The sequence below is a fragment of the Mytilus californianus genome, unplaced genomic scaffold (genome assembly GCF_021869535.1).
Source record: "Mytilus californianus isolate M0D057914Y unplaced genomic scaffold, xbMytCali1.0.p SCAF_8, whole genome shotgun sequence".
In the NCBI taxonomy this organism is placed as follows: Eukaryota; Metazoa; Mollusca; class Bivalvia; order Mytilida; family Mytilidae; genus Mytilus; species Mytilus californianus.
Genome location: NW_026262734.1, coordinates 59966555 through 59992457, shown reverse-complemented (window position 1 = coordinate 59992457; position 25903 = coordinate 59966555). Strand labels below are relative to the sequence as shown.

General features: G+C 36.0%; 28 non-coding genes across 28 annotated transcripts; 7 read left to right on the top strand and 21 right to left on the bottom strand.

Annotated features, from left to right (window-relative positions):
- Positions 1 to 897: 897 nt before the first annotated feature.
- Positions 898 to 969, bottom strand: Trnap-cgg (transfer RNA proline (anticodon CGG)). The gene has a single exon. It is a non-coding gene; the product is annotated as a tRNA-Pro (tRNA).
- A 388-nt stretch (positions 970 to 1357) lies between these two features.
- On the top strand, positions 1358 to 1430 carry Trnav-aac (transfer RNA valine (anticodon AAC)). Its single transcript has one exon. It is a non-coding gene; the product is annotated as a tRNA-Val (tRNA).
- Positions 1431 to 1742: 312 nt separating this feature from the next.
- Trnag-ucc (transfer RNA glycine (anticodon UCC)) lies at positions 1743 to 1814 on the bottom strand. The gene has a single exon. It is a non-coding gene; the product is annotated as a tRNA-Gly (tRNA).
- A 234-nt stretch (positions 1815 to 2048) lies between these two features.
- On the bottom strand, positions 2049 to 2120 carry Trnag-ucc (transfer RNA glycine (anticodon UCC)). Its single transcript has one exon. It is a non-coding gene; the product is annotated as a tRNA-Gly (tRNA).
- Positions 2121 to 3615: 1495 nt separating this feature from the next.
- Positions 3616 to 3687, bottom strand: Trnap-cgg (transfer RNA proline (anticodon CGG)). The gene has a single exon. It is a non-coding gene; the product is annotated as a tRNA-Pro (tRNA).
- Positions 3688 to 4074: 387 nt separating this feature from the next.
- Positions 4075 to 4147, top strand: Trnav-aac (transfer RNA valine (anticodon AAC)). The gene has a single exon. It is a non-coding gene; the product is annotated as a tRNA-Val (tRNA).
- Positions 4148 to 4459: 312 nt separating this feature from the next.
- On the bottom strand, positions 4460 to 4531 carry Trnag-ucc (transfer RNA glycine (anticodon UCC)). The gene has a single exon. It is a non-coding gene; the product is annotated as a tRNA-Gly (tRNA).
- Positions 4532 to 4765: 234 nt separating this feature from the next.
- Positions 4766 to 4837, bottom strand: Trnag-ucc (transfer RNA glycine (anticodon UCC)). Its single transcript has one exon. It is a non-coding gene; the product is annotated as a tRNA-Gly (tRNA).
- A 1495-nt stretch (positions 4838 to 6332) lies between these two features.
- Trnap-cgg (transfer RNA proline (anticodon CGG)) lies at positions 6333 to 6404 on the bottom strand. The gene has a single exon. It is a non-coding gene; the product is annotated as a tRNA-Pro (tRNA).
- A 385-nt stretch (positions 6405 to 6789) lies between these two features.
- Positions 6790 to 6862, top strand: Trnav-aac (transfer RNA valine (anticodon AAC)). The gene has a single exon. It is a non-coding gene; the product is annotated as a tRNA-Val (tRNA).
- A 311-nt stretch (positions 6863 to 7173) lies between these two features.
- On the bottom strand, positions 7174 to 7245 carry Trnag-ucc (transfer RNA glycine (anticodon UCC)). Its single transcript has one exon. It is a non-coding gene; the product is annotated as a tRNA-Gly (tRNA).
- Positions 7246 to 7479: 234 nt separating this feature from the next.
- On the bottom strand, positions 7480 to 7551 carry Trnag-ucc (transfer RNA glycine (anticodon UCC)). Its single transcript has one exon. It is a non-coding gene; the product is annotated as a tRNA-Gly (tRNA).
- A 1494-nt stretch (positions 7552 to 9045) lies between these two features.
- Positions 9046 to 9117, bottom strand: Trnap-cgg (transfer RNA proline (anticodon CGG)). The gene has a single exon. It is a non-coding gene; the product is annotated as a tRNA-Pro (tRNA).
- Positions 9118 to 9503: 386 nt separating this feature from the next.
- Positions 9504 to 9576, top strand: Trnav-aac (transfer RNA valine (anticodon AAC)). Its single transcript has one exon. It is a non-coding gene; the product is annotated as a tRNA-Val (tRNA).
- Positions 9577 to 16049: 6473 nt separating this feature from the next.
- Trnag-ucc (transfer RNA glycine (anticodon UCC)) lies at positions 16050 to 16121 on the bottom strand. Its single transcript has one exon. It is a non-coding gene; the product is annotated as a tRNA-Gly (tRNA).
- Positions 16122 to 16355: 234 nt separating this feature from the next.
- Trnag-ucc (transfer RNA glycine (anticodon UCC)) lies at positions 16356 to 16427 on the bottom strand. The gene has a single exon. It is a non-coding gene; the product is annotated as a tRNA-Gly (tRNA).
- A 1495-nt stretch (positions 16428 to 17922) lies between these two features.
- Trnap-cgg (transfer RNA proline (anticodon CGG)) lies at positions 17923 to 17994 on the bottom strand. Its single transcript has one exon. It is a non-coding gene; the product is annotated as a tRNA-Pro (tRNA).
- A 388-nt stretch (positions 17995 to 18382) lies between these two features.
- Positions 18383 to 18455, top strand: Trnav-aac (transfer RNA valine (anticodon AAC)). The gene has a single exon. It is a non-coding gene; the product is annotated as a tRNA-Val (tRNA).
- Positions 18456 to 18766: 311 nt separating this feature from the next.
- Positions 18767 to 18838, bottom strand: Trnag-ucc (transfer RNA glycine (anticodon UCC)). The gene has a single exon. It is a non-coding gene; the product is annotated as a tRNA-Gly (tRNA).
- A 234-nt stretch (positions 18839 to 19072) lies between these two features.
- On the bottom strand, positions 19073 to 19144 carry Trnag-ucc (transfer RNA glycine (anticodon UCC)). The gene has a single exon. It is a non-coding gene; the product is annotated as a tRNA-Gly (tRNA).
- Positions 19145 to 20639: 1495 nt separating this feature from the next.
- Positions 20640 to 20711, bottom strand: Trnap-cgg (transfer RNA proline (anticodon CGG)). Its single transcript has one exon. It is a non-coding gene; the product is annotated as a tRNA-Pro (tRNA).
- Positions 20712 to 21098: 387 nt separating this feature from the next.
- Trnav-aac (transfer RNA valine (anticodon AAC)) lies at positions 21099 to 21171 on the top strand. Its single transcript has one exon. It is a non-coding gene; the product is annotated as a tRNA-Val (tRNA).
- A 311-nt stretch (positions 21172 to 21482) lies between these two features.
- Trnag-ucc (transfer RNA glycine (anticodon UCC)) lies at positions 21483 to 21554 on the bottom strand. The gene has a single exon. It is a non-coding gene; the product is annotated as a tRNA-Gly (tRNA).
- Positions 21555 to 21788: 234 nt separating this feature from the next.
- On the bottom strand, positions 21789 to 21860 carry Trnag-ucc (transfer RNA glycine (anticodon UCC)). Its single transcript has one exon. It is a non-coding gene; the product is annotated as a tRNA-Gly (tRNA).
- A 1494-nt stretch (positions 21861 to 23354) lies between these two features.
- Trnap-cgg (transfer RNA proline (anticodon CGG)) lies at positions 23355 to 23426 on the bottom strand. Its single transcript has one exon. It is a non-coding gene; the product is annotated as a tRNA-Pro (tRNA).
- Positions 23427 to 23810: 384 nt separating this feature from the next.
- Trnav-aac (transfer RNA valine (anticodon AAC)) lies at positions 23811 to 23883 on the top strand. The gene has a single exon. It is a non-coding gene; the product is annotated as a tRNA-Val (tRNA).
- Positions 23884 to 24194: 311 nt separating this feature from the next.
- Trnag-ucc (transfer RNA glycine (anticodon UCC)) lies at positions 24195 to 24266 on the bottom strand. Its single transcript has one exon. It is a non-coding gene; the product is annotated as a tRNA-Gly (tRNA).
- Positions 24267 to 24500: 234 nt separating this feature from the next.
- On the bottom strand, positions 24501 to 24572 carry Trnag-ucc (transfer RNA glycine (anticodon UCC)). The gene has a single exon. It is a non-coding gene; the product is annotated as a tRNA-Gly (tRNA).
- Between the last annotated feature and the right edge of the window lie 1331 nt (positions 24573 to 25903).

Sequence of the window (25903 nt, the reverse complement as noted above, 5' to 3'; positions counted from 1 at the left end):
ATGACGACACGAACAGTTTGACTGCCCGAGGCGTAATATAAATTTAGTAGAAAATGTATAAAAACCAGGATAAAAGAAAACACGTTCATAATGTTTAGACGCCAAGCAAACTCTGGGATAGGGGAATTGGAAGAATGAAATTTAGCAATTCATCAAGAAAAAGATAATTCCAACAACACAATATATAGTATATTAAACAAAAACAAAAAAGAAATTAAAGAAAGAAAGAAAGGAAATAAAAAAATAAAAAAACAAAAAACAAAAAACTTAACCCTCCTCTCCGTAATCGGAAATGCATACCACAACATCGTGTAAATGTCAGTCTTATTACTTCTATCAATTACCTTTCTAGAACCATATTGGCCATTGTGTGGTCTGTCTGGGAGGAAACGTAAATCTGACTTACCGACCGAAATGTTCACATCGATCCGCTTTCAAGACTCCCTGGACAAAGAATGAGATGGAATCACCACAGTAACGACGAAGTGTCATAATTAAAGAAGGGTAGAGACTCCGAAAGACGTTACGCATATTTTCAGTGCAAATGAAGAGAAGCGAAATCCACCGAGGGCAAAAGAACAAACCAGTATAGCCATTACACATACATGGTAGGAAATATAGCCATTTGGGTGAATATACTGTGTAGCGTGCCTCCCTTTTGGATGAATACTTTGCGATGTATTATGACTATAGTCCATTTTGCAGGCTGTCGTTGGTGAGGACGAGAAGACAATATCCAGATGGGTAACGAGATTGCCCTATCGTACTCTTTGAATAAGTGTAGGGTTGATCCATTTGTGCGCCCATAGTTCTCCAAATTGTGGTCTTAAATTATTGGCTCCCCAGTTTTAGATATCAATTTTTTAGTAGCGAATCCTTTTGCAAAGCCAAAAAATAGGGCTCGTCCGGGAGTCGAACCCGGGACCTCTCGCACCCGAAGCGAGAATCATACCACTAGACCAACGAGCCTGACACTACAAATTGAAATTAAATAGATTATAAAATATGTTACACATCAAGACGGTGAACAAGTATTCCAATCTCTGGAATCACTTATGTTCATCGACAGATTGTAGCTGAATCGATTGCAGATTATGTACGGCTTCTGTGTTTAATGAATAACTGAAATGTTTACGCTCCGTGTGGGATCAATTTGACATTTCAAAAGGAAAAAAAAAAAAAAACCCCAAACATATCCAGTATGTTATATCGTGTGTCTGCCGACAGAAGCTGAGTTTACCATCTATCCTGTCAGCTGTTGATATGCCTGAGCAGCAATGCATGCTAGCTGTGTCGTTCATTTCCGTCATGACTAGCGTTAAGGATTTAAGCTTAAATTCACATCATGATACCCAAGGTTTCCGTGGTGTAGTGGTTATCACATCCGCTTAACACGCGGAAGGTCCTGAGTTCAATCCTCAGCGGAAACATCTGTTTTTGCTGGCTTGAAGAATGGACAATTTGAAATGGCATCAACGTAATTACAGTTGGATTTCTGTTTTACTTGTGTCAAGATTTCTATTGTTAGTGTCAAAACTTGTTCAGAGCTGGTCCAAATGGTTTTGATCAACTTGATTAGGGATGAGGTAAAATGACGGTATACTTAGTAGTCCGAAATCGGATATCACCTGGGGTGCATCTTTTAAAAAGGTGTGGAAGCACTAAGACGACATGACTCGAAACGGTCAGAGAGTTTTCTAAAATGACGTAGAAAATAAATAGCAGGCAATATAAAAAATTCATGCGTCGGCCGGGAGTCGAACCCGGATCGACTGCTTGGAAGGCAACCATGCTAACCGTTACACCACCGACGCCATAAATACACCTGTTACAATTTTCTTACATATGTATCGCATTCGAATTCAACACGTATCAATATATATTTGAAGTTTTATAGCAAATTATATATGCAAGTTAGACAAAAGATACCAAAACAATCTCATTTTTTTTCTCTCTCAAATAAAGAAACACTACATTTCCGAAAGTTCGTTAACTAGTATAGTAGGGAACAGGCTATTTGATTCCAGCAAATCCTAACAAAAACTATGTGCGTCGGCCGGGAGTCGAACCCGGATCGACTGCTTGGAAGGCAACCATGCTAACCGTTACACCACCGACGCCATGTTACAATCTTGAATGAAATTCTCTCTTATAGCATAGACGTAAGACAACCAGTTTAATTACGTGGCAATTCATATGCAGCCTAAAAGAAATTAAAATAATGATAATACTATCGGTATCTCTCTCATAACGTCTATTTCTTTGAAATGCCCCCATCTATCGTACTGAAAATATCTATTTTCACGCTGCTACATATACATACATATGTATCTGTTCTCAGTCTTCGATGCCGAAGATGTCCTGTACGTTATTATCCTATTAAATATGGTATATGAACAATCGAAAGTTAAAAAGGGGTCTTGAAATTTTAATTCTTTGTCTTATCATGATGGTGCGATTTAGCATAATCGTACACTAGTTGAAGCTTATGATAATTTGGAGTGGAAATGGCAATCAATTACCGAAGGGCGTAATCTTCGAACATATGTTACTTTCAAAACCACTATTTGAACAAAATGTTTTCTGGTTATGAAGAAATGCGTGTTTGAAAAAAAAAAAAAAGAAAAAAAAGAGCAATAGATCGATGCATTTGCTTCCGTCAATGTTGAGGATATACACTGTATACGAAACAAAGACTGGTGAACATATGTTTACATAATGACGACACGAACAGTTTGACTGCCCGAGGCGTAATATAAATTTAGTAGAAAATGTATAAAAACCAGGATAAAAGAAAACACGTTCATAATGTTTAGACGCCAAGCAAACTCTGGGATAGGGGAATTGGAAGAATGAAATTTAGCAATTCATCAAGAAAAAGATAATTCCAACAACACAATATATAGTATATTAAACAAAAACAAAAAAGAAATTAAAGAAAGAAAGAAAGGAAATAAAAAAATAAAAAAACAAAAAACAAAAAACTTAACCCTCCTCTCCGTAATCGGAAATGCATACCACAACATCGTGTAAATGTCAGTCTTATTACTTCTATCAATAACCTTTCTAGAACCATATTGGCCATTGTGTGGTCTGTCTGGGAGGAAACGTAAATCTGACTTACCGACCGAAATGTTCACATCGATCCGCTTTCAAGACTCCCTGGACAAAGAATGAGATGGAATCACCACAGTAACGACGAAGTGTCATAATTAAAGAAGGGTAGAGACTCCGAAAGACGTTACGCATATTTTCAGTGCAAATGAAGAGAAGCGAAATCCACCGAGGGCAAAAGAACAAACCAGTATAGCCATTACACATACATGGTAGGAAATATAGCCATTTGGGTGAATATACTGTGTAGCGTGCCTCCCTTTTGGATGAATACTTTGCGATGTATTATGACTATAGTCCATTTTGCAGGCTGTCGTTGGTGAGGACGAGAAGACAATATCCAGATGGGTAACGAGATTGCCCTATCGTACTCTTTGAATAAGTGTAGGGTTGATCCATTTGTGCGCCCATAGTTCTCCAAATTGTGGTCTTAAATTATTGGCTCCCCAGTTTTAGATATCAATTTTTTAGTAGCGAATCCTTTTGCAAAGCCAAAAAATAGGGCTCGTCCGGGAGTCGAACCCGGGACCTCTCGCACCCGAAGCGAGAATCATACCACTAGACCAACGAGCCTGACACTACAAATTGAAATTAAATAGATTATAAAATATGTTACACATCAAGACGGTGAACAAGTATTCCAATCTCTGGAATCACTTATGTTCATCGACAGATTGTAGCTGAATCGATTGCAGATTATGTACGGCTTCTGTGTTTAATGAATAACTGAAATGTTTACGCTCCGTGTGGGATCAATTTGACATTTCAAAAGGAAAAAAAAAAAAAACCCCAAACATATCCAGTATGTTATATCGTGTGTCTGCCGACAGAAGCTGAGTTTACCATCTATCCTGTCAGCTGTTGATATGCCTGAGCAGCAATGCATGCTAGCTGTGTCGTTCATTTCCGTCATGACTAGCGTTAAGGATTTAAGCTTAAATTCACATCATGATACCCAAGGTTTCCGTGGTGTAGTGGTTATCACATCCGCTTAACACGCGGAAGGTCCTGAGTTCAATCCTCAGCGGAAACATCTGTTTTTGCTGGCTTGAAGAATGGACAATTTGAAATGGCATCAACGTAATTACAGTTGGATTTCTGTTTTACTTGTGTCAAGATTTCTATTGTTAGTGTCAAAACTTGTTCAGAGCTGGTCCAAATGGTTTTGATCAACTTGATTAGGGATGAGGTAAAATGACGGTATACTTAGTAGTCCGAAATCGGATATCACCTGGGGTGCATCTTTTAAAAAGGTGTGGAAGCACTAAGACGACATGACTCGAAACGGTCAGAGAGTTTTCTAAAATGACGTAGAAAATAAATAGCAGGCAAAATAAAAAATTCATGCGTCGGCCGGGAGTCGAACCCGGATCGACTGCTTGGAAGGCAACCATGCTAACCGTTACACCACCGACGCCATAAATACACCTGTTACAATTTTCTTACATATGTATCGGATTCGAATTCAACACGTATCAATATATATTTGAAGTTTTATAGCAAATTATATATGCAAGTTAGACAAAAGATACCAAAACAATCTCATTTTTTTTCTCTCTCAAATAAAGAAACACTACATTTCCGAAAGTTCGTTAACTAGTATAGTAGGGAACAGGCTATTTGATTCCAGCAAATCCTAACAAAAACTATGTGCGTCGGCCGGGAGTCGAACCCGGATCGACTGCTTGGAAGGCAACCATGCTAACCGTTACACCACCGACGCCATGTTACAATCTTGAATGAAATTCTCTCTTATAGCATAGACGTAAGACAACCAGTTTAATTACGTGGCAATTCATATGCAGCCTAAAAGAAATTAAAATAATGATAATACTATCGGTATCTCTCTCATAACGTCTATTTCTTTGAAATGCCCCCATCTATCGTACTGAAAATATCTATTTTCACGCTGCTACATATACATACATATGTATCTGTTCTCAGTCTTCGATGCCGAAGATGTCCTGTACGTTATTATCCTATTAAATATGGTATATGAACAATCGAAAGTTAAAAAGGGGTCTTGAAATTTTAATTCTTTGTCTTATCATGATGGTGCGATTTAGCATAATCGTACACTAGTTGAAGCTTATGATAATTTGGAGTGGAAATGGCAATCAATTACCGAAGGGCGTAATCTTCGAACATATGTTACTTTCAAAACCACTATTTGAACAAAATGTTTTCTGGTTATGAAGAAATGCGTGTTTGAAAAAAAAAAAAAAGAAAAAAAAGAGCAATAGATCGATGCATTTGCTTCCGTCAATGTTGAGGATATACACTGTATACGAAACAAAGACTGGTGAACATATGTTTACATAATGACGACACGAACAGTTTGACTGCCCGAGGCGTAATATAAATTTAGTAGAAAATGTATAAAAACCAGGATAAAAGAAAACACGTTCATAATGTTTAGACGCCAAGCAAACTCTGGGATAGGGGAATTGGAAGAATGAAATTTAGCAATTCATCAAGAAAAAGATAATTCCAACAACACAATATATAGTATATTAAACAAAAACAAAAAAGAAATTAAAGAAAGAAAGAAAGGAAATAAAAAAATAAAAAAACAAAAAACAAAAAACTTAACCCTCCTCTCCGTAATCGGAAATGCATACCACAACATCGTGTAAATGTCAGTCTTATTACTTCTATCAATAACCTTTCTAGAACCATATTGGCCATTGTGTGGTCTGTCTGGGAGGAAACGTAAATCTGACTTACCGACCGAAATGTTCACATCGATCCGCTTTCAAGACTCCCTGGACAAAGAATGAGATGGAATCACCACAGTAACGACGAAGTGTCATAATTAAAGAAGGGTAGAGACTCCGAAAGACGTTACGCATATTTTCAGTGCAAATGAAGAGAAGCGAAATCCACCGAGGGCAAAAGAACAAACCAGTATAGCCATTACACATACATGGTAGGAAATATAGCCATTTGGGTGAATATACTGTGTAGCGTGCCTCCCTTTTGGATGAATACTTTGCGATGTATTATGACTATAGTCCATTTTGCAGGCTGTCGTTGGTGAGGACGAGAAGACAATATCCAGATGGGTAACGAGATTGCCCTATCGTACTCTTTGAATAAGTGTAGGGTTGATCCATTTGTGCGCCCATAGTTCTCCAAATTGTGGTCTTAAATTATTGGCTCCCCAGTTTTAGATATCAATTTTTTAGTAGCGAATCCTTTTGCAAAGCCAAAAAATAGGGCTCGTCCGGGAGTCGAACCCGGGACCTCTCGCACCCGAAGCGAGAATCATACCACTAGACCAACGAGCCTGACACTACAAATTGAAATTAAATAGATTATAAAATATGTTACACATCAAGACGGTGAACAAGTATTCCAATCTCTGGAATCACTTATGTTCATCGACAGATTGTAGCTGAATCGATTGCAGATTATGTACGGCTTCTGTGTTTAATGAATAACTGAAATGTTTACGCTCCGTGTGGGATCAATTTGACATTTCAAAAGGAAAAAAAAAAAAACCCAAACATATCCAGTATGTTATATCGTGTGTCTGCCGACAGAAGCTGAGTTTACCATCTATCCTGTCAGCTGTTGATATGCCTGAGCAGTAATGCATGCTAGCTGTGTCGTTCATTTCCGTCATGACTAGCGTTAAGGATTTAAGCTTAAATTCACATCATGATACCCAAGGTTTCCGTGGTGTAGTGGTTATCACATCCGCTTAACACGCGGAAGGTCCTGAGTTCAATCCTCAGCGGAAACATCTGTTTTTGCTGGCTTGAAGAATGGACAATTTGAAATGGCATCAACGTAATTACAGTTGGATTTCTGTTTTACTTGTGTCAAGATTTCTATTGTTAGTGTCAAAACTTGTTCAGAGCTGGTCCAAATGGTTTTGATCAACTTGATTAGGGATGAGGTAAAATGACGGTATACTTAGTAGTCCGAAATCGGATATCACTGGGGTGCATCTTTTAAAAAGGTGTGGAAGCACTAAGACGACATGACTCGAAACGGTCAGAGAGTTTTCTAAAATGACGTAGAAAATAAATAGCAGGCAATATAAAAAATTCATGCGTCGGCCGGGAGTCGAACCCGGATCGACTGCTTGGAAGGCAACCATGCTAACCGTTACACCACCGACGCCATAAATACACCTGTTACAATTTTCTTACGTATGTATCGCATTCGAATTCAACACGTATCAATATATATTTGAAGTTTTATAGCAAATTATATATGCAAGTTAGACAAAAGATACCAAAACAATCTCATTTTTTTTCTCTCTCAAATAAAGAAACACTACATTTCCGAAAGTTCGTTAACTAGTATAGTAGGGAACAGGCTATTTGATTCCAGCAAATCCTAACAAAAACTATGTGCGTCGGCCGGGAGTCGAACCCGGATCGACTGCTTGGAAGGCAACCATGCTAACCGTTACACCACCGACGCCATGTTACAATCTTGAATGAAATTCTCTCTTATAGCATAGACGTAAGACAACCAGTTTAATTACGTGGCAATTCATATGCAGCCTAAAAGAAATTAAAATAATGATAATACTATCGGTATCTCTCTCATAACGTCTATTTCTTTGAAATGCCCCCATCTATCGTACTGAAAATATCTATTTTCACGCTGCTACATATACATACATATGTATCTGTTCTCAGTCTTCGATGCCGAAGATGTCCTGTACGTTATTATCCTATTAAATATGGTATATGAACAATCGAAAGTTAAAAAGGGGTCTTGAAATTTTAATTCTTTGTCTTATCATGATGGTGCGATTTAGCATAATCGTACACTAGTTGAAGCTTATGATAATTTGGAGTGGAAATGGCAATCAATTACCGAAGGGCGTAATCTTCGAACATATGTTACTTTCAAAACCACTATTTGAACAAAATGTTTTCTGGTTATGAAGAAATGCGTGTTTGAAAAAAAAAAAAAGAAAAAAAAGAGCAATAGATCGATGCATTTGCTTCCGTCAATGTTGAGGATATACACTGTATACGAAACAAAGACTGGTGAACATATGTTTACATAATGACGACACGAACAGTTTGACTGCCCGAGGCGTAATATAAATTTAGTAGAAAATGTATAAAAACCAGGATAAAAGAAAACACGTTCATAATGTTTAGACGCCAAGCAAACTCTGGGATAGGGGAATTGGAAGAATGAAATTTAGCAATTCATCAAGAAAAAGATAATTCCAACAACACAATATATAGTATATTAAACAAAAACAAAAAAGAAATTAAAGAAAGAAAGAAAGGAAATAAAAAAATAAAAAAACAAAAAACAAAAAACTTAACCCTCCTCTCCGTAATCGGAAATGCATACCACAACATCGTGTAAATGTCAGTCTTATTACTTCTATCAATAACCTTTCTAGAACCATATTGGCCATTGTGTGGTCTGTCTGGGAGGAAACGTAAATCTGACTTACCGACCGAAATGTTCACATCGATCCGCTTTCAAGACTCCCTGGACAAAGAATGAGATGGAATCACCACAGTAACGACGAAGTGTCATAATTAAAGAAGGGTAGAGACTCCGAAAGACGTTACGCATATTTTCAGTGCAAATGAAGAGAAGCGAAATCCACCGAGGGCAAAAGAACAAACCAGTATAGCCATTACACATACATGGTAGGAAATATAGCCATTTGGGTGAATATACTGTGTAGCGTGCCTCCCTTTTGGATGAATACTTTGCGATGTATTATGACTATAGTCCATTTTGCAGGCTGTCGTTGGTGAGGACGAGAAGACAATATCCAGATGGGTAACGAGATTGCCCTATCGTACTCTTTGAATAAGTGTAGGGTTGATCCATTTGTGCGCCCATAGTTCTCCAAATTGTGGTCTTAAATTATTGGCTCCCCAGTTTTAGATATCAATTTTTTAGTAGCGAATCCTTTTGCAAAGCCAAAAAATAGGGCTCGTCCGGGAGTCGAACCCGGGACCTCTCGCACCCGAAGCGAGAATCATACCACTAGACCAACGAGCCTGACACTACAAATTGAAATTAAATAGATTATAAAATATGTTACACATCAAGACGGTGAACAAGTATTCCAATCTCTGGAATCACTTATGTTCATCGACAGATTGTAGCTGAATCGATTGCAGATTATGTACGGCTTCTGTGTTTAATGAATAACTGAAATGTTTACGCTCCGTGTGGGATCAATTTGACATTTCAAAAGGAAAAAAAAAAAACCCCCAAACATATCCAGTATGTTATATCGTGTGTCTGCCGACAGAAGCTGAGTTTACCATCTATCCTGTCAGCTGTTGATATGCCTGAGCAGCAATGCATGCTAGCTGTGTCGTTCATTTCCGTCATGACTAGCGTTAAGGATTTAAGCTTAAATTCACATCATGATACCCAAGGTTTCCGTGGTGTAGTGGTTATCACATCCGCTTAACACGCGGAAGGTCCTGAGTTCAATCCTCAGCGGAAACATCTGTTTTTGCTGGCTTGAAGAATGGACAATTTGAAATGGCATCAACGTAATTACAGTTGGATTTCTGTTTTACTTGTGTCAAGATTTCTATTGTTAGTGTCAAAACTTGGGAATTGAGCGCAGCCCTAGGATGGAAGTGTCATAATTTCTCCGGTGGATAATTCTGTGTTTCAACGGGATATTATGATTCGATAATTACAGTAAGGATTTATTTATGATTTATTGACAAAACTATATTGTTCTTAGTAGAGAAACAGTGATTATAAACTGTATTTCCCCCTAATCCGGCGATTCATTCGTGTGGAAAAGGGGGGTCGTTTTGGAGCACTCGAGTGTTTGTTTACAAAATTGGGCTGTGCTTGCTTGTAATTTTTCGGAATTTCCGGCGGAATGGAGCAAAATAGTAAAAAATCGAGTCTATCTCAAAGAAATGGTAGTCGTGGTTCTGGGAATGGATATAATCAAAAGCAAAATTATGTTCTTGATGAAAAGTCGTATCAGAGAGATTGTACCGTGAGAATTGAAAGAATTCGTACTGATGTTATTGGTGAAAGAATAGTAATCGAAGATGTGGAAACAATCACTGGATTAAACTCAGTGTTAGCTGTTGTCAAAAATGATGCCATGTCTTATGATATAACATTAGATAGTAAGCAGACTGCTTTCAATCTAGTGCAAGAAGGAATTGATATTGCAAATAATGAATATCAAGTCAGTATGTTACATTCGGATATTACCGTTGTTTCTATTATGAAACTTCCATCGTTTATTCCTGATGAAGACATAAGAAGTAAATTAGTATCAAAAGGGGTTAAAATTGTTTCTCCTATATACAGACGAGCAATACCAGGAACGCAAGTAGCAGACGGGACTAGATTTATGAGATGCAAATTTCCACAAGGTATGTTCGCTTTGCCATGGACAATGCCTTTCAAAGTTGGCTCAGATACGAAATATTTTCGTGTTGTACACAACAACCAGATGAAGGTCTGCTCTGAGTGTTTGTCACCGGAGCATATGCGTAAACAGTGTCCGTACTTTATTTGCCACGGGTGTGGCGAATATGGACATTCAAAGAGACAATGTAAAGCTATTAAATGTACATATTGTCATAATTTACCGTTGTTATGCGTGTGTGGAAGTAGCTCCGATACAAGAAGAGATCAACCTCCGACACATAAAAAGAAGAAGAACTGTGATGTCTGTGGTTTCTATTTTTGCATGTGCAAATGTAACATTTGCGGGAAAAAAGAGTGTATATGCGCCTGCTTCAAATGTGAAAAGTACCCATGTATATGTACTTGCGCTTTTTGTAAAAGTGATCCGTGTGTTTGTCCTTGTCAAGACTGTCGTAAATATCCATGTGTGTGTACATGTGACACATGCCGAGAAAAACCCGATCGTTGTACTTGCGACAAACAGAATAACGACAATGATCCGGAAATTATAATAAAGATACCAGGTGAAAATGAAGACGAAGATATTTCTGTTGTTTGGTCAGAGAAAACTGTATCTGTTGGCGATGCTGATTCTATAAAAACTGTTCCGATAGAAGTTAATGTGGTGCAGCTTAATAAACAAGAAAGCCACCTTCAGGAGGAAAACAGAAAGAGAAAGATGGACAGTGATACAGAAAGTAACAATGAGATAACAGAGGATGAAATATTGAATCTAGATAACGTTAAAGATGGTAATGAAAACATCAATTCAGACAAAGATTTTTCTGATGGCAAAAAGTTAAAAATAGCCATTAATGACGCTCCTCCTGGGGACAATATTGTCACTGGGGAGAGTGAAAATGAAATTGAAATTGAGCAGTGTTGCTCTGATGATGAAATCACCTTCCTTGGTGACGAAGAGGTCACCATGGAAGGTGCAAATGCAAATGAGTCTTTTGTCTGTTCTGATGGTGAAAATGACACCACAAGTAAATTTATAAGTGCCAAAATGGCCAGAAAAATTAAGAAAAAACAGAGGAGACTTGAAAGGAGATCTAGTATCAAAGTTGCTCCTAATTTGAGTGGTAAAAATGTAAGAAATGTGGTTGACAGTACAAAAAGGTAAAATGGATAAGTTCATATGTAAGATTGTTTTTCTTTTTGCAATGGTGCTAATTTGTTCTTTTAATTGTAATGGTTTAAAGAATGTAGTTAATTTTGAGAATTTTATAAGTATTATTCATGATAGAAAATTTAGTATGGTATTGTTACAAGAAACTTTCTGGGATGATGCTTATGTAAATAGTGTAAAACACTTATATGAAGGTGATATATATTGTAGTAACAGTTCACATGGTAGAAGGGGTGTGGCTGTTTTAGTGAATAATTATCTTAAAAATAAGATAAAATGTGTATATAAAGACTGTGATGGCAGATTTATTCATATAACATATGAAGAAGATGGACAATTGTTTAATGTAATTTCATTGTATGCTCCAAATGTAATTGTTGAAAGAGTTATCATTTTTAACTTTGTTAAACAGTATACGGAAAAGTTAAATAACTTAATAATTGGTGGGGATTTTAATACTTCTCTGTCTATGCTAGACAGAGGCGGTAAAAGCAATCATGTTATAGATGAACCATGTAAAAGAATAAGTGACTTGATTGAAAATAACAATTTGTATGATGTATGGCGTACTAGAAATAAAAGTTCTAGAATATTTTCATGGAAAAGAATTTGTAATGGAGAATTACAACAAAGCAGAATCGATTATTTCCTTGTAAATAAACAGTTATCTTCTTATGTTCAGAATGTATATTATAATACTACTAGTTTAAGTGATCATTCATTTGTAATTATGAATTTTAACTGTAGTAATATTGAAAGAGGTCCTGGATTGTGGGTCCTCAATAATACATTATTATATAATGAAGAATATGTAAGGAGAGTAAAGGAAATTATATCTGCTGAAAAAGAAAATGAATTGTATAATAAAGATTTAATGATTTGGTGGGATAATCTTAAATATAAAATAAAGAGATATTCCCAAATTTTTTCGTCTAAAATGGCAAAAGAAAACAGAAGAGATTATTATAGATTAGAAAGGCAGATTAATATTTTATGTGAAAAGGCTGCTTGTGGTGTAGATATTGATGTAGCTAAGTTAGAAAGTTTGAAACTTGAATTGTCAGCATATGAATTAGAAAAATGTAGAGGTGCAGTACTCAGATCAAAAGCTATTTGGGCTGTTGAGTCAGATAAAAATACAAAGTATTTTTTAAATCTGGAAAAATATAAACAAGAGAATAATTCTATAAAAGAATTACTAAATGACAGTAATGAATCAGTTTATGCTACTGAAGGTATTTTAGATTTACAATATAAATTTTATAAAGAATTGTACTCATGTGTAGATACAGATAATGATAAAATGTCAGAATTGTTAGATAGTGTAGATACAAAAATAGATGATAATGATTGTAACTTTTGTGATTCTGATATTTCACACGAAGAAATTTGTAAAGCAATAAATCAAATGTCAAAAAATAAAAGTCCAGGATCTGATGGACTTACAGTTGAGTTTTACTGTCAATTTTATAATGAACTCAGACATGTATTATTTGATTTGTTTAATGTAATTGAAAAAGAAGGTGTTTTAGGTAGATCTATGAAATGTGGAGTGATTAGTCTTATATATAAAAAGAAAGGTGATAAAAAGTCTTTAAAAAATTATAGACCTATTTCATTACTACAGGTTGATTATAAAATATTAGCCAGGATAATGGCAAATAGATTTAAGGTAGTATTACCTAAGATTGTATCTAATGATCAAACATGTTGTATTATTGGTAGAGATATTTCAAATAATATTGCTAATGTAAGAGATATTATAGAACTTATTGAAAAAGATAAACTTGAAGGGTATGTAATGAAAATAGATCAGGAAAAAGCATTTGACAGAGTGAGTCATAAATACTTGTTACAAATGTTAAGAAAATTTGGATTTGGTGATAGATTTGTAAAATGGATTGAAATATTTTATAATGGTATTAATAGTGCTGTAAAATGTAACGGTTTTTTGACTAAATATTTTCATATTGAAAATGGTATTAGACAAGGCTGTCCAATAAGTGCATTGTTATATGTTCTTGCTGCTGAACCTTTACATTGTAGAATTGTTAAAAATGACAAAATCAAAGGTATAAAAGTCCCTAACTGTGAAAAAGAGGGATTAATTTATCAGCATGCAGATGACACTACATTATCTTTATGTAATAAAGAATCTATACCAGAAGTTTTTAAAGAATTTGATTTATACAGTAAGGCTACTGGATCTAAAATTAATAAACAGAAGTCAGAAATTTTATGTGTTGGTAATGGAGAGTTATCAGATGTAGAAAAAGAGCAATTTGGCTTACAAATTTGTAAAGATGCTATTCAGTTACTTGGGGTTTATGTTGGTCCTAACAAATCACTGTGTGATGACATGAATTGGAAAAATAAAATAAAGAAAGTAAGAAGTCTTTTGAACATGTGGTTACAGAGACAACTTACTTTACAAGGTAGAGTCACTGTTGTAAATACATTAATGTTATCAAGATTTTGGTACGCATTATTTGTTACATCTATGCCAGAGTGGGCATATGTAGAAATTAAAAGATTATGTGTCAATTTTATATGGGATTATAGATCCCATTTAGTTAAATATAGTTCTATAGTTGATGAAAAAGTTAAAGGTGGATTACAGTTGTCTGATATTAAATGTAAAATGTATGCATTTAGATTGAAATATATAGGTAGACTAATTGATGATCAGTATCATGTTTTATGGAAAGATACATTTAAATATTTTGTATCCAAAATATATGGCATGCAATTAGGATTAGAAATATTATATACAAAAATACCAAATTGTGAATTAAAATGTATTCCTATGGTTTATCGAGAAATGTGTCAAGCTTTGTACTCCCTAGGATGTAAGTTAGATTTTCAGTTAACTGTTGAAAATATATATGATCAACCTTTGTTCTGTAATCCAAAAATTGTTTTAGATGATAAAACTATTATTTGGTATGATTTCATACAAGCTGGTATTGTGACTATCAAAGATATTTGCTATGAGGTTAAGACTGGGTTTTTACCAAAAAATGCAATTGTAGATATGATTGATAATGTATGTGATTATGTAAATATTCAATATGTAATTGATAGGTATCATTGTTTATTATCTATTATACCAGAGGAATGGAAGAATACTATTGACACTAATGTACACCATAGAAATATGGATAGAACAATAGATATATCTGTATTGATAAAAAATGTACCTTGTGACTTGAAATCTTGTAATGTTAAAAAGTTATATCAATGTGTGTTAGAAGACATAATTGAAGAGCCTATTGGGCCAATTATATGGAAAAAATTATATGCTTTAGATGAAGCAGAATTGTGTAAAATTTGGAAACATGTCTATGTGTTTTGGAAGCCTTCAAAAATGATAGAGTTGGACTATAAAATAATACATAACTGTGTCTTTACTAATGTGAAATTAAAGAAAATTGGGCTGTCTGATTCTGAATTGTGTGATGTATGTAATAAAGAAAATGAAGATATTATGCATATATTTATAAACTGTGATGAACTAGAAGACTTTCATGATTATTTGTCTACTTTACTATGTAAAATATTTGAACATTGTGACTCTGATAAAATAAGTTTAGTACAGAGTGAAATGTTATTATTAAATGGACTCAGATGGAAAATGAAAGGTGTGAATGACCTTTTCTTAAATTTTGTATTGTCAGTAGCTAGGTTCTGTATCTTTCGGAGAAGAAATTTACGGAAAAATGGACACAAAAATGTAAATTTGATCAAACTGTTCCAATATACATTGAAACATTATGTAACATATTTTTATGTATACCTATGTCAGCAAAATAACAAGAGCAATGTTTTTGAAAAGAACTTTCTAAAAGACAATCCAATTGTACAAGAAACAGATGATGTCTTAGTATTTGATTTGTAAATGTATGATATATAGATGACATACCTCATTGTTTCTATTACTGTATGCATATTGATTAATGTTGTTTATATTTGATTAGTTTTATCAGTTTTAACATGTATTATATCTGATGATTTATTTTAATAAAGATAAAAAAAAAAATCACATCCGCTTAACACGCGGAAGGTCCTGAGTTCAATCCTCAGCGGAAACATCTGTTTTTGCTGGCTTGAAGAATGGACAATTTGAAATGGCATCAACGTAATTACAGTTGGATTTCTGTTTTACTTGTGTCAAGATTTCTATTGTTAGTGTCAAAACTTGTTCAGAGCTGGTCCAAATGGTTTTGATCAACTTGATTAGGGATGAGGTAAAATGACGGTATACTTAGTAGTCCGAAATCGGATATCACTGGGGTGCATCTTTTAAAAAGGTGTGGAAGCACTAAGACGACATGACTCGAAACGGTCAGAGAGTTTTCTAAAATGACGTAGAAAATAAATAGCAGGCAATATAAAAAATTCATGCGTCGGCCGGGAGTCGAACCCGGATCGACTGCTTGGAAGGCAACCATGCTAACCGTTACACCACCGACGCCATAAATACACCTGTTACAATTTTCTTACATATGTATCGCATTCGAATTCAACACGTATCAATATATATTTGAAGTTTTATAGCAAATTATATATGCAAGTTAGACAAAAGATACCAAAACAATCTCATTTTTTTTCTCTCTCAAATAAAGAAACACTACATTTCCGAAAGTTCGTTAACTAGTATAGTAGGGAACAGGCTATTTGATTCCAGCAAATCCTAACAAAAACTATGTGCGTCGGCCGGGAGTCGAACCCGGATCGACTGCTTGGAAGGCAACCATGCTAACCGTTACACCACCGACGCCATGTTACAATCTTGAATGAAATTCTCTCTTATAGCATAGACGTAAGACAACCAGTTTAATTACGTGGCAATTCATATGCAGCCTAAAAGAAATTAAAATAATGATAATACTATCGGTATCTCTCTCATAACGTCTATTTCTTTGAAATGCCCCCATCTATCGTACTGAAAATATCTATTTTCACGCTGCTACATATACATACATATGTATCTGTTCTCAGTCTTCGATGCCGAAGATGTCCTGTACGTTATTATCCTATTAAATATGGTATATGAACAATCGAAAGTTAAAAAGGGGTCTTGAAATTTTAATTCTTTGTCTTATCATGATGGTGCGATTTAGCATAATCGTACACTAGTTGAAGCTTATGATAATTTGGAGTGGAAATGGCAATCAATTACCGAAGGGCGTAATCTTCGAACATATGTTACTTTCAAAACCACTATTTGAACAAAATGTTTTCTGGTTATGAAGAAATGCGTGTTTGAAAAAAAAAAAAAAGAAAAAAAAGAGCAATAGATCGATGCATTTGCTTCCGTCAATGTTGAGGATATACACTGTATACGAAACAAAGACTGGTGAACATATGTTTACATAATGACGACACGAACAGTTTGACTGCCCGAGGCGTAATATAAATTTAGTAGAAAATGTATAAAAACCAGGATAAAAGAAAACACGTTCATAATGTTTAGACGCCAAGCAAACTCTGGGATAGGGGAATTGGAAGAATGAAATTTAGCAATTCATCAAGAAAAAGATAATTCCAACAACACAATATATAGTATATTAAACAAAAACAAAAAAGAAATTAAAGAAAGAAAGAAAGGAAATAAAAAAATAAAAAAACAAAAAACAAAAAACTTAACCCTCCTCTCCGTAATCGGAAATGCATACCACAACATCGTGTAAATGTCAGTCTTATTACTTCTATCAATAACCTTTCTAGAACCATATTGGCCATTGTGTGGTCTGTCTGGGAGGAAACGTAAATCTGACTTACCGACCGAAATGTTCACATCGATCCGCTTTCAAGACTCCCTGGACAAAGAATGAGATGGAATCACCACAGTAACGACGAAGTGTCATAATTAAAGAAGGGTAGAGACTCCGAAAGACGTTACGCATATTTTCAGTGCAAATGAAGAGAAGCGAAATCCACCGAGGGCAAAAGAACAAACCAGTATAGCCATTACACATACATGGTAGGAAATATAGCCATTTGGGTGAATATACTGTGTAGCGTGCCTCCCTTTTGGATGAATACTTCGCGATGTATTATGACTATAGTCCATTTTGCAGGCTGTCGTTGGTGAGGACGAGAAGACAATATCCAGATGGGTAACGAGATTGCCCTATCGTACTCTTTGAATAAGTGTAGGGTTGATCCATTTGTGCGCCCATAGTTCTCCAAATTGTGGTCTTAAATTATTGGCTCCCCAGTTTTAGATATCAATTTTTTAGTAGCGAATCCTTTTGCAAAGCCAAAAAATAGGGCTCGTCCGGGAGTCGAACCCGGGACCTCTCGCACCCGAAGCGAGAATCATACCACTAGACCAACGAGCCTGACACTACAAATTGAAATTAAATAGATTATAAAATATGTTACACATCAAGACGGTGAACAAGTATTCCAATCTCTGGAATCACTTATGTTCATCGACAGATTGTAGCTGAATCGATTGCAGATTATGTACGGCTTCTGTGTTTAATGAATAACTGAAATGTTTACGCTCCGTGTGGGATCAATTTGACATTTCAAAAGGAAAAAAAAAAAAAAACCCCAAACATATCCAGTATGTTATATCGTGTGTCTGCCGACAGAAGCTGAGTTTACCATCTATCCTGTCAGCTGTTGATATGCCTGAGCAGCAATGCATGCTAGCTGTGTCGTTCATTTCCGTCATGACTAGCGTTAAGGATTTAAGCTTAAATTCACATCATGATACCCAAGGTTTCCGTGGTGTAGTGGTTATCACATCCGCTTAACACGCGGAAGGTCCTGAGTTCAATCCTCAGCGGAAACATCTGTTTTTGCTGGCTTGAAGAATGGACAATTTGAAATGGCATCAACGTAATTACAGTTGGATTTCTGTTTTACTTGTGTCAAGATTTCTATTGTTAGTGTCAAAACTTGTTCAGAGCTGGTCCAAATGGTTTTGATCAACTTGATTAGGGATGAGGTAAAATGACGGTATACTTAGTAGTCCGAAATCGGATATCACTGGGGTGCATCTTTTAAAAAGGTGTGGAAGCACTAAGACGACATGACTCGAAACGGTCAGAGAGTTTTCTAAAATGACGTAGAAAATAAATAGCAGGCAATATAAAAAATTCATGCGTCGGCCGGGAGTCGAACCCGGATCGACTGCTTGGAAGGCAACCATGCTAACCGTTACACCACCGACGCCATAAATACACCTGTTACAATTTTCTTACATATGTATCGCATTCGAATTCAACACGTAGCAATATATATTTGAAGTTTTATAGCAAATTATATATGCAAGTTAGACAAAAGATACCAAAACAATCTCATTTTTTTTCTCTCTCAAATAAAGAAACACTACATTTCCGAAAGTTCGTTAACTAGTATAGTAGGGAACAGGCTATTTGATTCCAGCAAATCCTAACAAAAACTATGTGCGTCGGCCGGGAGTCGAACCCGGATCGACTGCTTGGAAGGCAACCATGCTAACCGTTACACCACCGACGCCATGTTACAATCTTGAATGAAATTCTCTCTTATAGCATAGACGTAAGACAACCAGTTTAATTACGTGGCAATTCATATGCAGCCTAAAAGAAATTAAAATAATGATAATACTATCGGTATCTCTCTCATAACGTCTATTTCTTTGAAATGCCCCCATCTATCGTACTGAAAATATCTATTTTCACGCTGCTACATATACATACATATGTATCTGTTCTCAGTCTTCGATGCCGAAGATGTCCTGTACGTTATTATCCTATTAAATATGGTATATGAACAATCGAAAGTTAAAAAGGGGTCTTGAAATTTTAATTCTTTGTCTTATCATGATGGTGCGATTTAGCATAATCGTACACTAGTTGAAGCTTATGATAATTTGGAGTGGAAATGGCAATCAATTACCGAAGGGCGTAATCTTCGAACATATGTTACTTTCAAAACCACTATTTGAACAAAATGTTTTCTGGTTATGAAGAAATGCGTGTTTGAAAAAAAAAAAAAAGAAAAAAAAGAGCAATAGATCGATGCATTTGCTTCCGTCAATGTTGAGGATATACACTGTATACGAAACAAAGACTGGTGAACATATGTTTACATAATGACGACACGAACAGTTTGACTGCCCGAGGCGTAATATAAATTTAGTAGAAAATGTATAAAAACCAGGATAAAAGAAAACACGTTCATAATGTTTAGACGCCAAGCAAACTCTGGGATAGGGGAATTGGAAGAATGAAATTTAGCAATTCATCAAGAAAAAGATAATTCCAACAACACAATATATAGTATATTAAACAAAAACAAAAAAGAAATTAAAGAAAGAAAGAAAGGAAATAAAAAAATAAAAAAACAAAAAACAAAAAACTTAACCCTCCTCTCCGTAATCGGAAATGCATACCACAACATCGTGTAAATGTCAGTCTTATTACTTCTATCAATAACCTTTCTAGAACCATATTGGCCATTGTGTGGTCTGTCTGGGAGGAAACGTAAATCTGACTTACCGACCGAAATGTTCACATCGATCCGCTTTCAAGACTCCCTGGACAAAGAATGAGATGGAATCACCACAGTAACGACGAAGTGTCATAATTAAAGAAGGGTAGAGACTCCGAAAGACGTTACGCATATGTTCAGTGCAAATGAAGAGAAGCGAAATCCACCGAGGGCAAAAGAACAAACCAGTATAGCCATTACACATACATGGTAGGAAATATAGCCATTTGGGTGAATATACTGTGTAGCGTGCCTCCCTTTTGGATGAATACTTTGCGATGTATTATGACTATAGTCCATTTTGCAGGCTGTCGTTGGTGAGGACGAGAAGACAATATCCAGATGGGTAACGAGATTGCCCTATCGTACTCTTTGAATAAGTGTAGGGTTGATCCATTTGTGCGCCCATAGTTCTCCAAATTGTGGTCTTAAATTATTGGCTCCCCAGTTTTAGATATCAATTTTTTAGTAGCGAATCCTTTTGCAAAGCCAAAAAATAGGGCTCGTCCGGGAGTCGAACCCGGGACCTCTCGCACCCGAAGCGAGAATCATACCACTAGACCAACGAGCCTGACACTACAAATTGAAATTAAATAGATTATAAAATATGTTACACATCAAGACGGTGAACAAGTATTCCAATCTCTGGAATCACTTATGTTCATCGACAGATTGTAGCTGAATCGATTGCAGATTATGTACGGCTTCTGTGTTTAATGAATAACTGAAATGTTTACGCTCCGTGTGGGATCAATTTGACATTTCAAAAGGAAAAAAAAAAAAAACCCCAAACATATCCAGTATGTTATATCGTGTGTCTGCCGACAGAAGCTGAGTTTACCATCTATCCTGTCAGCTGTTGATATGCCTGAGCAGCAATGCATGCTAGCTGTGTCGTTCATTTCCGTCATGACTAGCGTTAAGGATTTAAGCTTAAATTCACATCATGATACCCAAGGTTTCCGTGGTGTAGTGGTTATCACATCCGCTGAACACGCGGAAGGTCCTGAGTTCAATCCTCAGCGGAAACATCTGTTTTTGCTGGCTTGAAGAATGGACAATTTGAAATGGCATCAACGTAATTACAGTTGGATTTCTGTTTTACTTGTGTCAAGATTTCTATTGTTAGTGTCAAAACTTGTTCAGAGCTGGTCCAAATGGTTTTGATCAACTTGATTAGGGATGAGGTAAAATGACGGTATACTTAGTAGTCCGAAATCGGATATCACTGGGGTGCATCTTTTAAAAAGGTGTGGAAGCACTAAGACGACATGACTCGAAACGGTCAGAGAGTTTTCTAAAATGACGTAGAAAATAAATAGCAGGCAATATAAAAAATTCATGCGTCGGCCGGGAGTCGAACCCGGATCGACTGCTTGGAAGGCAACCATGCTAACCGTTACACCACCGACGCCATAAATACACCTGTTACAATTTTCTTACATATGTATCGCATTCGAATTCAACACGTATCAATATATATTTGAAGTTTTATAGCAAATTATATATGCAAGTTAGACAAAAGATACCAAAACAATCTCATTTTTTTTCTCTCTCAAATAAAGAAACACTACATTTCCGAAAGTTCGTTAACTAGTATAGTAGGGAACAGGCTATTTGATTCCAGCAAATCCTAACAAAAACTATGTGCGTCGGCCGGGAGTCGAACCCGGATCGACTGCTTGGAAGGCAACCATGCTAACCGTTACACCACCGACGCCATGTTACAATCTTGAATGAAATTCTCTCTTATAGCATAGACGTAAGACAACCAGTTTAATTACGTGGCAATTCATATGCAGCCTAAAAGAAATTAAAATAATGATAATACTATCGGTATCTCTCTCATAACGTCTATTTCTTTGAAATGCCCCCATCTATCGTACTGAAAATATCTATTTTCACGCTGCTACATATACATACATATGTATCTGTTCTCAGTCTTCGATGCCGAAGATGTCCTGTACGTTATTATCCTATTAAATATGGTATATGAACAATCGAAAGTTAAAAAGGGGTCTTGAAATTTTAATTCTTTGTCTTATCATGATGGTGCGATTTAGCATAATCGTACACTAGTTGAAGCTTATGATAATTTGGAGTGGAAATGGCAATCAATTACCGAAGGGCGTAATCTTCGAACATATGTTACTTTCAAAACCACTATTTGAACAAAATGTTTTCTGGTTATGAAGAAATGCGTGTTTGAAAAAAAAAAAAAGAAAAAAAAGAGCAATAGATCGATGCATTTGCTTCCGTCAATGTTGAGGATATACACTGTATACGAAACAAAGACTGGTGAACATATGTTTACATAATGACGACACGAACAGTTTGACTGCCCGAGGCGTAATATAAATTTAGTAGAAAATGTATAAAAACCAGGATAAAAGAAAACACGTTCATAATGTTTAGACGCCAAGCAAACTCTGGGATAGGGGAATTGGAAGAATGAAATTTAGCAATTCATCAAGAAAAAGATAATTCCAACAACACAATATATAGTATATTAAACAAAAACAAAAAAGAAATTAAAGAAAGAAAGAAAGGAAATAAAAAAATAAAAAAACAAAAAACAAAAAACTTAACCCTCCTCTCCGTAATCGGAAATGCATACCACAACATCGTGTAAATGTCAGTCTTATTACTTCTATCAATAACCTTTCTAGAACCATATTGGCCATTGTGTGGTCTGTCTGGGAGGAAACGTAAATCTGACTTACCGACCGAAATGTTCACATCGATCCGCTTTCAAGACTCCCTGGACAAAGAATGAGATGGAATCACCACAGTAACGACGAAGTGTCATAATTAAAGAAGGGTAGAGACTCCGAAAGACGTTACGCATATTTTCAGTGCAAATGAAGAGAAGCGAAATCCACCGAGGGCAAAAGAACAAACCAGTATAGCCATTACACATACATGGTAGGAAATATAGCCATTTGGGTGAATATACTGTGTAGCGTGCCTCCCTTTTGGATGAATACTTTGCGATGTATTATGACTATAGTCCATTTTGCAGGCTGTCGTTGGTGAGGACGAGAAGACAATATCCAGATGGGTAACGAGATTGCCCTATCGTACTCTTTGAATAAGTGTAGGGTTGATCCATTTGTGCGCCCATAGTTCTCCAAATTGTGGTCTTAAATTATTGGCTCCCCAGTTTTAGATATCAATTTTTTAGTAGCGAATCCTTTTGCAAAGCCAAAAAATAGGGCTCGTCCGGGAGTCGAACCCGGGACCTCTCGCACCCGAAGCGAGAATCATACCACTAGACCAACGAGCCTGACACTACAAATTGAAATTAAATAGATTATAAAATATGTTACACATCAAGACGGTGAACAAGTATTCCAATCTCTGGAATCACTTATGTTCATCGACAGATTGTAGCTGAATCGATTGCAGATTATGTACGGCTTCTGTGTTTAATGAATAACTGAAATGTTTACGCTCCGTGTGGGATCAATTTGACATTTCAAAAGGAAAAAAAAAAACCCCAAACATATCCAGTATGTTATATCGTGTGTCTGCCGACAGAAGCTGAGTTTACCATCTATCCTGTCAGCTGTTGATATGCCTGAGCAGCAATGCATGCTAGCTGTGTCGTTCATTTCCGTCATGACTAGCGTTAAGGATTTAAGCTTAAATTCACATCATGATACCCAAGGTTTCCGTGGTGTAGTGGTTATCACATCCGCTTAACACGCGGAAGGTCCTGAGTTCAATCCTCAGCGGAAACATCTGTTTTTGCTGGCTTGAAGAATGGACAATTTGAAATGGCATCAACGTAATTACAGTTGGATTTCTGTTTTACTTGTGTCAAGATTTCTATTGTTAGTGTCAAAACTTGTTCAGAGCTGGTCCAAATGGTTTTGATCAACTTGATTAGGGATGAGGTAAAATGACGGTATACTTAGTAGTCCGAAATCGGATATCACTGGGGTGCATCTTTTAAAAAGGTGTGGAAGCACTAAGACGACATGACTCGAAACGGTCAGAGAGTTTTCTAAAATGACGTAGAAAATAAATAGCAGGCAATATAAAAAATTCATGCGTCGGCCGGGAGTCGAACCCGGATCGACTGCTTGGAAGGCAACCATGCTAACCGTTACACCACCGACGCCATAAATACACCTGTTACAATTTTCTTACATATGTATCGCATTCGAATTCAACACGTATCAATATATATTTGAAGTTTTATAGCAAATTATATATGCAAGTTAGACAAAAGATACCAAAACAATTTCATTTTTTTTCTCTCTCAAATAAAGAAACACTACATTTCCGAAAGTTCGTTAACTAGTATAGTAGGGAACAGGCTATTTGATTCCAGCAAATCCTAACAAAAACTATGTGCGTCGGCCGGGAGTCGAACCCGGATCGACTGCTTGGAAGGCAACCATGCTAACCGTTACACCACCGACGCCATGTTACAATCTTGAATGAAATTCTCTCTTATAGCATAGACGTAAGACAACCAGTTTAATTACGTGGCAATTCATATGCAGCCTAAAAGAAATTAAAATAATGATAATACTATCGGTATCTCTCTCATAACGTCTATTTCTTTGAAATGCCCCCATCTATCGTACTGAAAATATCTATTTTCACGCTGCTACATATACATACATATGTATCTGTTCTCAGTCTTCGATGCCGAAGATGTCCTGTACGTTATTATCCTATTAAATATGGTATATGAACAATCGAAAGTTAAAAAGGGGTCTTGAAATTTTAATTCTTTGTCTTATCATGATGGTGCGATTTAGCATAATCGTACACTAGTTGAAGCTTATGATAATTTGGAGTGGAAATGGCAATCAATTACCGAAGGGCGTAATCTTCGAACATATGTTACTTTCAAAACCACTATTTGAACAAAATGTTTTCTGGTTATGAAGAAATGCGTGTTTGAAAAAAAAAAAAAGAAAAAAAAGAGCAATAGATCGATGCATTTGCTTCCGTCAATGTTGAGGATATACACTGTATACGAAACAAAGACTGGTGAACATATGTTTACATAATGACGACACGAACAGTTTGACTGCCCGAGGCGTAATATAAATTTAGTAGAAAATGTATAAAAACCAGGATAAAAGAAAACACGTTCATAATGTTTAGACGCCAAGCAAACTCTGGGATAGGGGAATTGGAAGAATGAAATTTAGCAATTCATCAAGAAAAAGATAATTCCAACAACACAATATATAGTATATTAAACAAAAACAAAAAAGAAATTAAAGAAAGAAAGAAAGGAAATAAAAAAATAAAAAAACAAAAAACAAAAAACTTAACCCTCCTCTCCGTAATCGGAAATGCATACCACAACATCGTGTAAATGTCAGTCTTATTACTTCTATCAATAACCTTTCTAGAACCATATTGGCCATTGTGTGGTCTGTCTGGGAGGAAACGTAAATCTGACTTACCGACCGAAATGTTCACATCGATCCGCTTTCAAGACTCCCTGGACAAAGAATGAGATGGAATCACCACAGTAACGACGAAGTGTCATAATTAAAGAAGGGTAGAGACTCCGAAAGACGTTACGCATATTTTCAGTGCAAATGAAGAGAAGCGAAATCCACCGAGGGCAAAAGAACAAACCAGTATAGCCATTACACATACATGGTAGGAAATATAGCCATTTGGGTGAATATACTGTGTAGCGTGCCTCCCTTTTGGATGAATACTTTGCGATGTATTATGACTATAGTCCATTTTGCAGGCTGTCGTTGGTGAGGACGAGAAGACAAT